The sequence below is a fragment of the Vidua chalybeata genome, chromosome 2 (genome assembly GCF_026979565.1).
Source record: "Vidua chalybeata isolate OUT-0048 chromosome 2, bVidCha1 merged haplotype, whole genome shotgun sequence".
Lineage (NCBI taxonomy): Eukaryota > Metazoa > Chordata > Aves > Passeriformes > Viduidae > Vidua > Vidua chalybeata.
The window spans coordinates 75,532,242-75,541,969 of NC_071531.1; the positions used below are offsets into that span (position 1 = coordinate 75,532,242).

The 9,728-nt window shown below is 45.4% G+C and overlaps 1 protein-coding gene across 3 annotated transcripts in view; it reads right to left on the reverse strand.

The window, feature by feature from the left end:
• The window catches only part of PAK1 (p21 (RAC1) activated kinase 1), a 75,999-nt gene extending 69,767 nt beyond the window's left edge, over positions 1 to 6,232 (reverse strand). For 2 of the 3 annotated variants that reach the window (XM_053935385.1, XM_053935383.1), the window contains exon 1: positions 6,058 to 6,232. The gene's annotated coding sequence lies outside the window, so the exon portion shown is untranslated. Of the gene's footprint in view, positions 1 to 4,215; positions 4,295 to 6,057 lie in introns of those variants that run through there. The other variant, XM_053935387.1, reaches the window with a different exon arrangement.
• Between the last annotated feature and the right edge of the window lie 3,496 nt (positions 6,233 to 9,728).

Genomic DNA, 9,728 nt, shown 5'->3' on the forward strand with positions numbered 1-9,728 from the left:
TCTTGTGAGAGATATTCTTGAAAGGATAAAGACATATAAATTGTTCTATTTCCAGAAGAACTGCAAAATATAATAGGACTTTGATAATTGAGTGTCTTATTAATTTTAATGAGCTAATCAATATTGCATTTTGAATCCTGATGTGTCCATTTGCTGCTAATCCCTCTTCATGCTGGGCACTCCCTGGTCTTTGCAGCTGTTACCTGACCAATCTACCTTCTATTGTGAAGGGACACAGCAGTTCAGGCTCAGGTGACCAGTTTAATGAGCAAGAAAAGCAGAGGATACATTACGAGCCTGGCCTCATTTTTTTCCCTCCTCTACCTTGACACCTGCTGGCATTAGAGAGCTCCATAACAGCCTCAAACACCTCACACAGGTAAGCACAGGGCCTTGAGCTGAATGACTCCAACATCTTCAGTAGCGTGCAGAAAATCGGGAAAGGCGGGTTGGAATATCCCTCCCTTCTGCTGCTGAAGGAAATCAGCTTCTGCTTCACCCGAAACAAGTCTGAACTCTGGAAGTCCATGAATTCCACATTCAGCTGTCATTTCTATCCTCTCAAAGCATGATTGAAATAAGGCATTCTTGAAATTCCGACTAAAGGCAAATCATAGAATCATCCTGGCCTTCAACTAAGCCTTCAAGTTGAACTTGCTGGCAAAACTGCATAATGCTTACTTACAGATAGCTGGAGAAATTAAATACAAGTTTTATAAAAGGAATCACTTCTCTACTCTTTCCACAGAAGAGACTGGGTTAAGAGGGCAAGCCACTCTTATTTTAGGATCAGCAGAGAATATGCTTTTGGGAATATGTAGGTACCAATAATAATCTATCTTTATTTATGTGATTTCTTTATGCTAAATAAGTGACAAGGTATTTTGCATTACATTACATGCAAAAGAGGAAAAAAAAAAAACACATGATGCAAGCCACTGGTTCAATTAAAAATATTTCTTACTCCAGCTCTTACTTCATGAATAGAACATCAGCCCTGAGAAATGGGCTTTGCTTTGTAAGTGAAGCGTCATCTAAAATACTGGTGTGCCACTACAGTCATTAAGAAAGGTGATAGTTCAAAGCCCTACTGATGCTTAGAGTGAGTAACTCAAAGAGGTGCTGTGACCTTAGCAAGCCAGGCTGACAAACCTCAGGCTGTCTCCTAACCTATTGTATTTGATTTTCCTTCTCTCTGCTGCCACCTGGAAAGTCATCAAATGCCATCAGCAGTAAACTGTGGACAGACACTGTAACTACACACAGCAAGCTCACAAGGGCAGGAAACAAAGCCTTAAGGTAAACTTGGAAGACTTCATTCCCAAAACATTCACAATCTGAACAGCAATTATTTTCCTCCCGTTTTTCTTTAAGATTACAGGTGGACAGACTTTATGGAAAAAGAAGAAAAAAAAAAAAAATGCATGAGACAAGTCTTCATGCCCCACCTGCCTGCAGCAGATACTCCCCACTTGACCTGCTCATAGTCCCATAGCTAAAGACCCACTGAGATCAAGGAACTGTTTGCAGCTAGATGTCATATGCTTCAAGGCAGTCACAATATATTTTGTGCACTGTCTCTCACAGAGTATTTGGGATTACAAAGGGCTACTTTGGTGGAAATTATTTCTTTCCAGAAAGTACCTTTGGTTACTACTTCTGCAGTCTTATGATTTGGCCCAATTTTCACAAATTAGGACTTTTTTTCCTACACCAGTTATCCTTTTCTCTCCCTCTCTTTAAACTTAAGATGATACAAGGTTGGCTGATTCAGCACCACTTCTGACTTTTGACAGGAAGTAAGAAATAGCATGGCTTGAAGGCAATTATACCAGCTTAAGAGTAAAACAAACTAGCTATATGACAGGTCCAAAGAGTACAGATTGCAAGAAGGAAAGAAATTATGGTGAGGAAGTTATTGTTTAACCTGCATCTCAGACTACACGCAAGAGATTGATAGTGTACGAGTGGAAGCCGGAACACTTGGATTGCCAGTCTGAAAGAGTGTATTAGTACACAAACCAGAACTGAGTACTTGGACTTTTTCTTCAAATTCCCCTGGAAATCCACGTCTCAGATGGATTTTTTTTTTTTGCTTCCTATTCCCCATCCCAACAAAAAAATGCTAAAATGAAGAGAAAGGCTGAAAACCACGCTACAACAGTGTTTTTGCTGATGGATTTGTTAGCAATGGTGCCTGCATCCTCAAAGTGAGAGGAGCAGGTAAAACTCCTCTGAGCTTCTCCAATGTACAATACAAGACATGGGAGACAGAGGAGATCAGGGAGACTAAACAAGGAATCAGCATTTTCAGAGTGCAACTCTCTGACCTATTTTAAAAATATCTACAGGAGGGTGACACAAGGCATATCCTAAAAGGGCCTTTTTCTCTGCAGATAACAATGGGAGCCTGGGGAGACATGTTCAGCTCAGAGCAACCATGTTTTGAGCTTGGAGCATCCATGTTTTCATCAAATGGATCCTATGAAGGGCCCTGAAATTGCAAGATGCACCCCACTGTCATGTGCCAAAAAGAAGACAGACCATTGAAGGATCTAAAGATATCCGTGGCTCTGAGGATGTGCCTGAGGTAAGGCAGGACAAAAGTCAGTTCCCTTTCCTGCACAAGCCAGGAGCAGTCATCTCCCCTTACAGCCACAACATCACATCTGCACATGCTGTGCATAACTGCACCCAAGGGCAGGAATTTCAACTTGAACTTCAGTTTGCATAAAAACCTGATTAGTATAAGCAGCATCAGGTACTTTTGACCTATTCATTCCCAAAGAGCATCGGGTGCTCACAGATGGGAAAAACTGATCACTGACTTCTGTGCTACATCAGTGAGCACTGGCTGACAGTCACAGTTCTGCTGCCACCAAGGGGAATGGACCTAGCCATTCCCATCTCTGGGAACAGGGCTGCAAAGCAGCTCCTCCCAGGTGAGAGCTGTGCAAGTGCATAAAAAGAGTCACACACTGGACTATTTTCTCCATAAGAGCAAGCCCTCAGCTTCAAGCAGATCATGCTTACATTGTCCTCAATCCCTATACAAGCCAAGACATCAGGCTGAGAAAATTAGTTCGGCTCATTGCCAAGTATAGAAAAATATTCTTTGACACAGTACAATTCTGTTACACAGTATTATTCTTCCTTCCCATAGAGGTAAAAAGCCAACAGTAGGCATTCTTTTACCTGTCAGAGGGCTAACGGCTGACTAGGCTTTTAAGAAATATGGCTGATTTTTAGTTGTCTAGTTTCAGTCTGTGTCTTGCACATCCTCACCAAGACTGGTCAGTTTCTTTATAAAGTCTATTCTATTTGCTTCTGTTATCTGCTGTTGACAGGATGAACTGTAAAACCAGAACACTCAGAGTTCTGCTCTGAGTGGAGCACTGGATCATTTCTGTATTTTTCAACTGAGAAAAGTTTATTTCAGCTCTAGGTTGTTCTGTACACTCTTAAGCATATAAGGAAATTGGACCATAGCAACAAGCTTTTGAAATTACAAACCTTCCCACACCAAGGAAGTGAGACAGGTGCACAAAAGGGAAAAAGAAGAAAAGAAGCCATACTGCAGCTCACAGTTATAAAAAGACAAGACACTAGTCAGCAAACTGGTGAAATTCATGCATTGAAATCAAAGCTGAGAGAAAAGGTCTCCCTTCAGAGACCTGGAAAAGGATAATAAAACAGTTCTTTGACCTCTCCAGCAAAGAGAGCTAGCATCAGTTTTCAATCCAGCTCAAGCAAGGCAGTCAGAAACACAATAAACAAGCAATATATTTCCACTTGTGGCAGTTATATTGGACTTGTCGCGTATTTCTTCCTATATCCACATGATGCACAGAAATGCATGAACTAAAAGCCTCACTCCTCCCTACTCTTTTTTTTCTGAGCAACATCCAGAGCACATAGTATTCCTCAGAAACCAGTAAAAGCATTCTTGCTATCATGCTACAAGAGCATTTTCCTCTTCAAGTTTATTTTTGGCTTTCATTTCCAAATCAAAGAATGACAGTTATATCATCCCGTTTAAAGATGCAGGACTCAAAAAGGCTAAAAAAAAAAAAATCACCTGGCAGTTTATTGTCCAGTCTTAGATTCCAGCTTTGTTATACAGTACAGCTGAGCATATTCTGTTCTGTGGCACAAGAGAGGCAAACCAGAGTTAAATAGAATCAGTATTTAGACATATTCAAATTCCCACCATACCTTCTGTTCCCTGTGCAGAGATGAGCTTCATTTCTCTGACTTACCCACAAAAAAATGCACAGGGAAAAGCAGTCTCCAAGCATCCAGTGGACACACACGCAAACTGTTCCACAAGGAGGAGTTTTTCCAGCCTCACCCTATAAAGCTGAGAACAAGACCAGCACACCCACACTAAGAGATATGGGAGCAGCAGACAGGAAGATGTTCCCTGCTTGCCCAGGTAATGTGCGCAACACCAGGAAACTCCAGGTATGGAGAAGGGGGAGGTGGTTCAGTGAAAGGCATCTGTAAGCCAACGGGCAAAGAGTAATTGTGAGCAAAGAAAACAAACAAATATTCTTCCATCTTTGCCTGACCCAGCCGTTTCACTCTGCTACAATACCTGCTTTCACTTTAAAAATGAAAAGTGTGACTAAGTCAACAGATTTTATGGTTGTGCTTACACACATACATATCTCATACATAATTACCACGGAAAGTACACACCTTCAAGCCAGTCCCAAGCCAAAGCCAGGTTTTGACACCTATTTATAAATCTTGCTCCTGAAGAAAAAAACTCCTGGAGGCAATGTTGAAATAAGAATCAAGTAATGCTCAGCAGGAGCAGATGTACCGTGACACACATACGGATGGAGCCAGCTATTCCCAACAATCATGAATTTTAAGCCCTCTGGATAACAAAAGCAGCAAGACCAGGGATTGCAGGCATGGGAGAGCTGTGGATTGGGGCATTTCCATGCACAGCAGAAGACAGAAGCACTACCGCCAGTTAAGTCTCGTCCTGCTGGTGCTGCCTCCTCCACCGAGCTCCCAGGTGCACTCAAGAGCACCCAGAGGTGCCACCCGTCTCCGATGTCCCCTCACTGCTCCCCACTCCCCAGGCAGAAGCCCCTGCTTTGAAGGAGGCTGGATTAGAGACCACCTGATGTTCCCTCCAATCTGAATTATGCCACGATCCCTAAGTTCAGCTTTGCTTTTAAGTACTTTACTAGCAAAAAAAGCCACGGTTTCGTACACACATGCGGGCGGAGGGGTTAAAAGACAAGCTCCCAGCTCTCCATCCCTCCTTCACCAGCCACACAAAGCCCGAGGCTTCATCACCCCATCGCCCAGCATGGGTCCAGCTCCTCAATTCTTTGTGTTTGCCCAAAGCGCCCGCCCCTCCAGCCGAAGCCAGACGGGGTGCTTGGCAAAAACTGTGGGCTGAGCCCCTATTTCACCCCAACCTCTGCGCCGGGACCCCAAACATGCGGCCCCGAAGGGCTCCCCGCTCGCAAAGCCCGGGGCCTCAGAACAACTCCCTTTGTTAAATGAATGAGTCGGGGAGGCAGGAGCGGGGAGACAGGAGGGGGAAGGCAGGAAGGGGAAGGTAGGATCAGTACCCTCTTCTAAAAGAAAATTTCAAAAGGAGGGGAGAAGAGAAGGGCTGAAGAAGAAGAACGCACCCGTCCGCTCAACCCCTGCGCAAACTTCCCGGTTACAAAACAAGCGAGGAAATCCCCTTCCCCGGCGCGGCGGCACTCACCTTCCGCCCGCCGCAAGGTGCTGCCCGGCTCTCCCCCGGCTCCCCGCCCGGCCCCGCTGCCCACACCGCCCCTATTGTCGGCCCGGCGCCGCCCCCCGCACCCTGCCCGCCTTGCCGCGGCCATTGGCTCCGGGGGGCCCGCCCCGCAGCCCCCCTGCCGCCAAGGTGGGCAGCCGGGCCCGCCGGGGCGGGGAACGCAGCGGGGAGGGGGTAAGGGGTAGGGGCAGGTCCTTCCCTCTTCGCTCGGCGGCGGCCGGGGCGCGGCATCGCTGCCGAGTGGCCCGCGGTGGAAAGTTTTTTTGGGAGGGGGGTGGTACCTTCGCGGCGCAGTAGATCGGGACCCAGGAGCGTGGTGCGCCTTGGCGCTGCCCCGGGAGCCGCGGGCTGTGCTCCGGCCGTACTGCAGCTGCCGGCGGCTCCCGGAGCCCCGCAGCTCCGCCGGGCAGAGGGCGGGAGCGGCGCTGGCCTGGCTGGGACGTAGAAGTCTTTGGCGATCACGCCATCAGCGGAGCTGCCACGCGGGGAGTGGATCGCCGGCAATTGCAGCCTTGGCGAGCCGCGCTGCGATGACTTTATTTCTGCTGCTCGTATCGGGCTGCGCTATCGCGGGGCCGGCTCCATTGTGCTGAGGTCTGTGTGCGTGCAGATCCAAAAAAGGCAAGAATAAAATGGGCTCTGCCCTGCTGCTGTGTTGCACAAGCCGAGGCGTCTATACCTTATATTGCCGGGATCCGGGTGTCCCCTCTCCCCGTGATCCACAGCTTGCTGGAAACTTGTCACCCTAGTTAACAGGAGTTTTCGGCTCAGCGCTTGTGCTGTGCCCGGAGAGAAAAAGAGGAGGGGTTTGACTGCACGTACAGCGCAGGGCTCTCGAGGTGTTCTCGGGACGTGCTCTCTAGAGGTACGAAGGTGAAATGCTGAAGTGAAGCAGGTAGTTACAGGCAAAAGGGAGACAAGCTTTATACCGAGACAGCATGCCCCTACACACGACAGATTAAGACAGCGCTGCCACAGTCTCGCCCTTCCCCCTTGTCCAACATTTATCAGTTCCTGTGATAAGTTTGTTCGGGAGCTAAACCAACAGAAAATTAACATCGCAAAAGTAAACAAATGGAGGAAACGAGAATTCGAGTCTGGGACTGATAGGGAGAGTGAGAATGCCACAGAGCTGATTTCAGTCAGCTGAACCTGCTGTGGAATTGCGCACTTCGAAGCACTTCCCTCTGTTGGATACATTTAACATCGGAGTAAAATCCACACACACAGGCAGATTGCATGAGCTCCCTCAAGCATCCTCTGCTCGCAGTTTGGTTGCAACATCCAGGTTTTTCTGTAGTTCAGGGCAATATGTATCAGTCCCATCACTTCAAATACAGGATCAGACTGTGTCAAGAATCCCAGAGATACATGGGAGCTTACAGAATTGCTGCTGGGGGGGAGGGAACGAACTGAGGCAAAAGCCATGCAGCTCAGCTTAAATGCTGGATCCATAAAGGGGGCTCCATGAAAGCTGGAGTTAAAGCCCAAGAGTTACCCTTCGACCCTGAACTGAGAGCTGAAGAGTGACTTCCTTTTTGTACCATGCTTGAAATCTCAAAACCTTTTCAGAAACATGGATGAACGCTGACAATTTAAAAAAAATAAATTTTGAAGCCAGACAAGAGAACAGCCCAAAATACTCCATAAACATGCCTGTTTGACAGGACATTTTACCAAATACATTCATTCAACTACATGGAGAATAGATAAGTCAGGAAATTGCAGTGGTTGACCTAAGGCCTGGTCCACATACACTGGGTGTACTGCACTCTGCTGAGCCCTGGAGAGGTCCATATGGAGTGCTGTGACCAGTGCCAGACTCTTCAGTCCAAGAGAAACATGGAGCTCCTGGAGTTGGTTGTATAACTATAGTGTTTGCCCAAAGCACCTGACCAAAGAGCTACAAATATGATGAGGGAACAGGAGCATCTCTCTTATGAGGAAAGTCTGAGGGAGTTGGCCATGTTCAGCCTTGAGAAGAGACAACTGAGAGGGGACAATCAATACGCAGGTTAATTCAGTTCAGAAATTCTTTCAATTAAACCTTTGTATATTTGCTGCCAAGGAATCTCACCAAAACCTTAAGAATCCTTACATTTTGCTATTTTCCTATTCTGTAGTAATGTGAAATCCTAATGAGATATCCAGGAATTACAATACTTAGAGTTTTCTGAATTTACCCGAAGCTCAAGACTCATTTGTCTGAAACTATTGCTGGATATTTCAGAGGGAGTTCCTAAACAAAAGGAGGAAGATGTCCATGAACAGCATAAGAACAGGATAGAAAGCTACCACTGCAAACCAGAATTTGGAACTTCAGAAAGGAATGAGTGAAATGTAAATCTTTTTATTTGCATTTCTAAGCACTCACAGCTAAGTGTTCAGGGGTTTTCAGGCAAAGGATCCATCCTGCCTTGCACTCAGGTTCAAATCAAGTGGCCTTTTTCCAATATGGAGGAAAAGGGGGATTTCTTCCACCTCAAAAGGGTCTCCTATGTTCTGTGGGAAGAAGCCTGGCACCAGACCCCAGCCTCAAAGACCAACTCTGTTGAACAATCGATTTTTCAGCGATCACATAAGAGCTGCGCTTTTCTCCCCTTCAGACACACAGCAGAACAAGCAGTACACTGCCGTGGGGCACAGCCTGATGATTCCTTCTTTGTCGGCAGCACCAGTATGAACAGTTCTGCTGTGCATCTCTGTTCCTGAGCTACTCCCTGCACTGTGTCAACACAGCTATTTGTAATGGAATGCAGCTATGTAATGGAAGGGATCAAAGAACTGGTCCACCTAGGAGTTTTCCTAGGTGTTTTTACCCATATCAAATCCCCAAATACCTTGGCTGACACGATGCAGGAGGAACACAAGAGCATATGAATTCACAGGAGCTGAAGCTGAGCTGAGGGACAGTAACTTGTTAGGATGTGCCCACTTAGTCACCTGCATTAACCTGTCCACTCATTTAATCTGCTCAAGCAAACAGGGACAAATTGGACTCAGCCTACAGGGAAGAAAACAGAGTTCATGAACGACTTGAAAACTAATTACAGGTCTCCAGATTTTAGTAGTAGGGAAAGGAAAAAAAGACCAAAAAAAAATTGAGTCCTATAGTTATACAACACAAAATTACAAAGTTTCTCAGCTAAATATCATACTGTGAAGATGAAGAAACAGCAAGCACCAACAAGCAAAACTGAAGGTGATGGTGGGTCAGCACACTACTGCCTGGAGGTTTCTCACCCAGTAAATCAGAAGTCAATCCAGCAAAGTAATGTTGTTATAATGGTATGAAGTGAAGAAGAAGACAGACTATGATTCAACACTGCCCTACATATCATATAAGTTTGTACAGCTCTGCAAAATGTATGTAAAACACTTTCAGATCACAACTATTTCCTTTTCATTTTGTCCAGATAATGCAGTAACTAAAGCAGTGAGGAATGTGTTTCTGGACAGAAATCTATGATGCACAAATGCTTTTGCTAAACAAACACACAAAAGCATGACAGCAGCAATCTTTCACTTCCTCAGTAAATTTTAGGGAGTTTTAATGCCAGAAAAGCAAAGTAAAAGCTAAAAAAAGGCCCAGAACACCTGACTAGCACAGAGTAGCATCTGGTTCCTATCTTATATATCCTGATGTTAGATGGTATGTAATACCCATGCCAACAGAAGTTAAAATAATTTCCAAAATGTATACAATTACATTTATGTTTTATATACATTTATATTAGCACATTACCTCTGATGCATATTTAACATGGACATGCACCTCCTACCATCCTGTAGAAAGGTTTGCTATGATTTCTTTGCCCTAGAATGAGTTCAAATACAGGAGTAAGAACCAGGGTCACCGTCTTAACAAAGCTGGCTCTGGGTTACACTTTTTTGATCTTAACACTGAAGTAAAAAATCAGCTTATGCAAAAACATGTCTCAGTATTTGACTA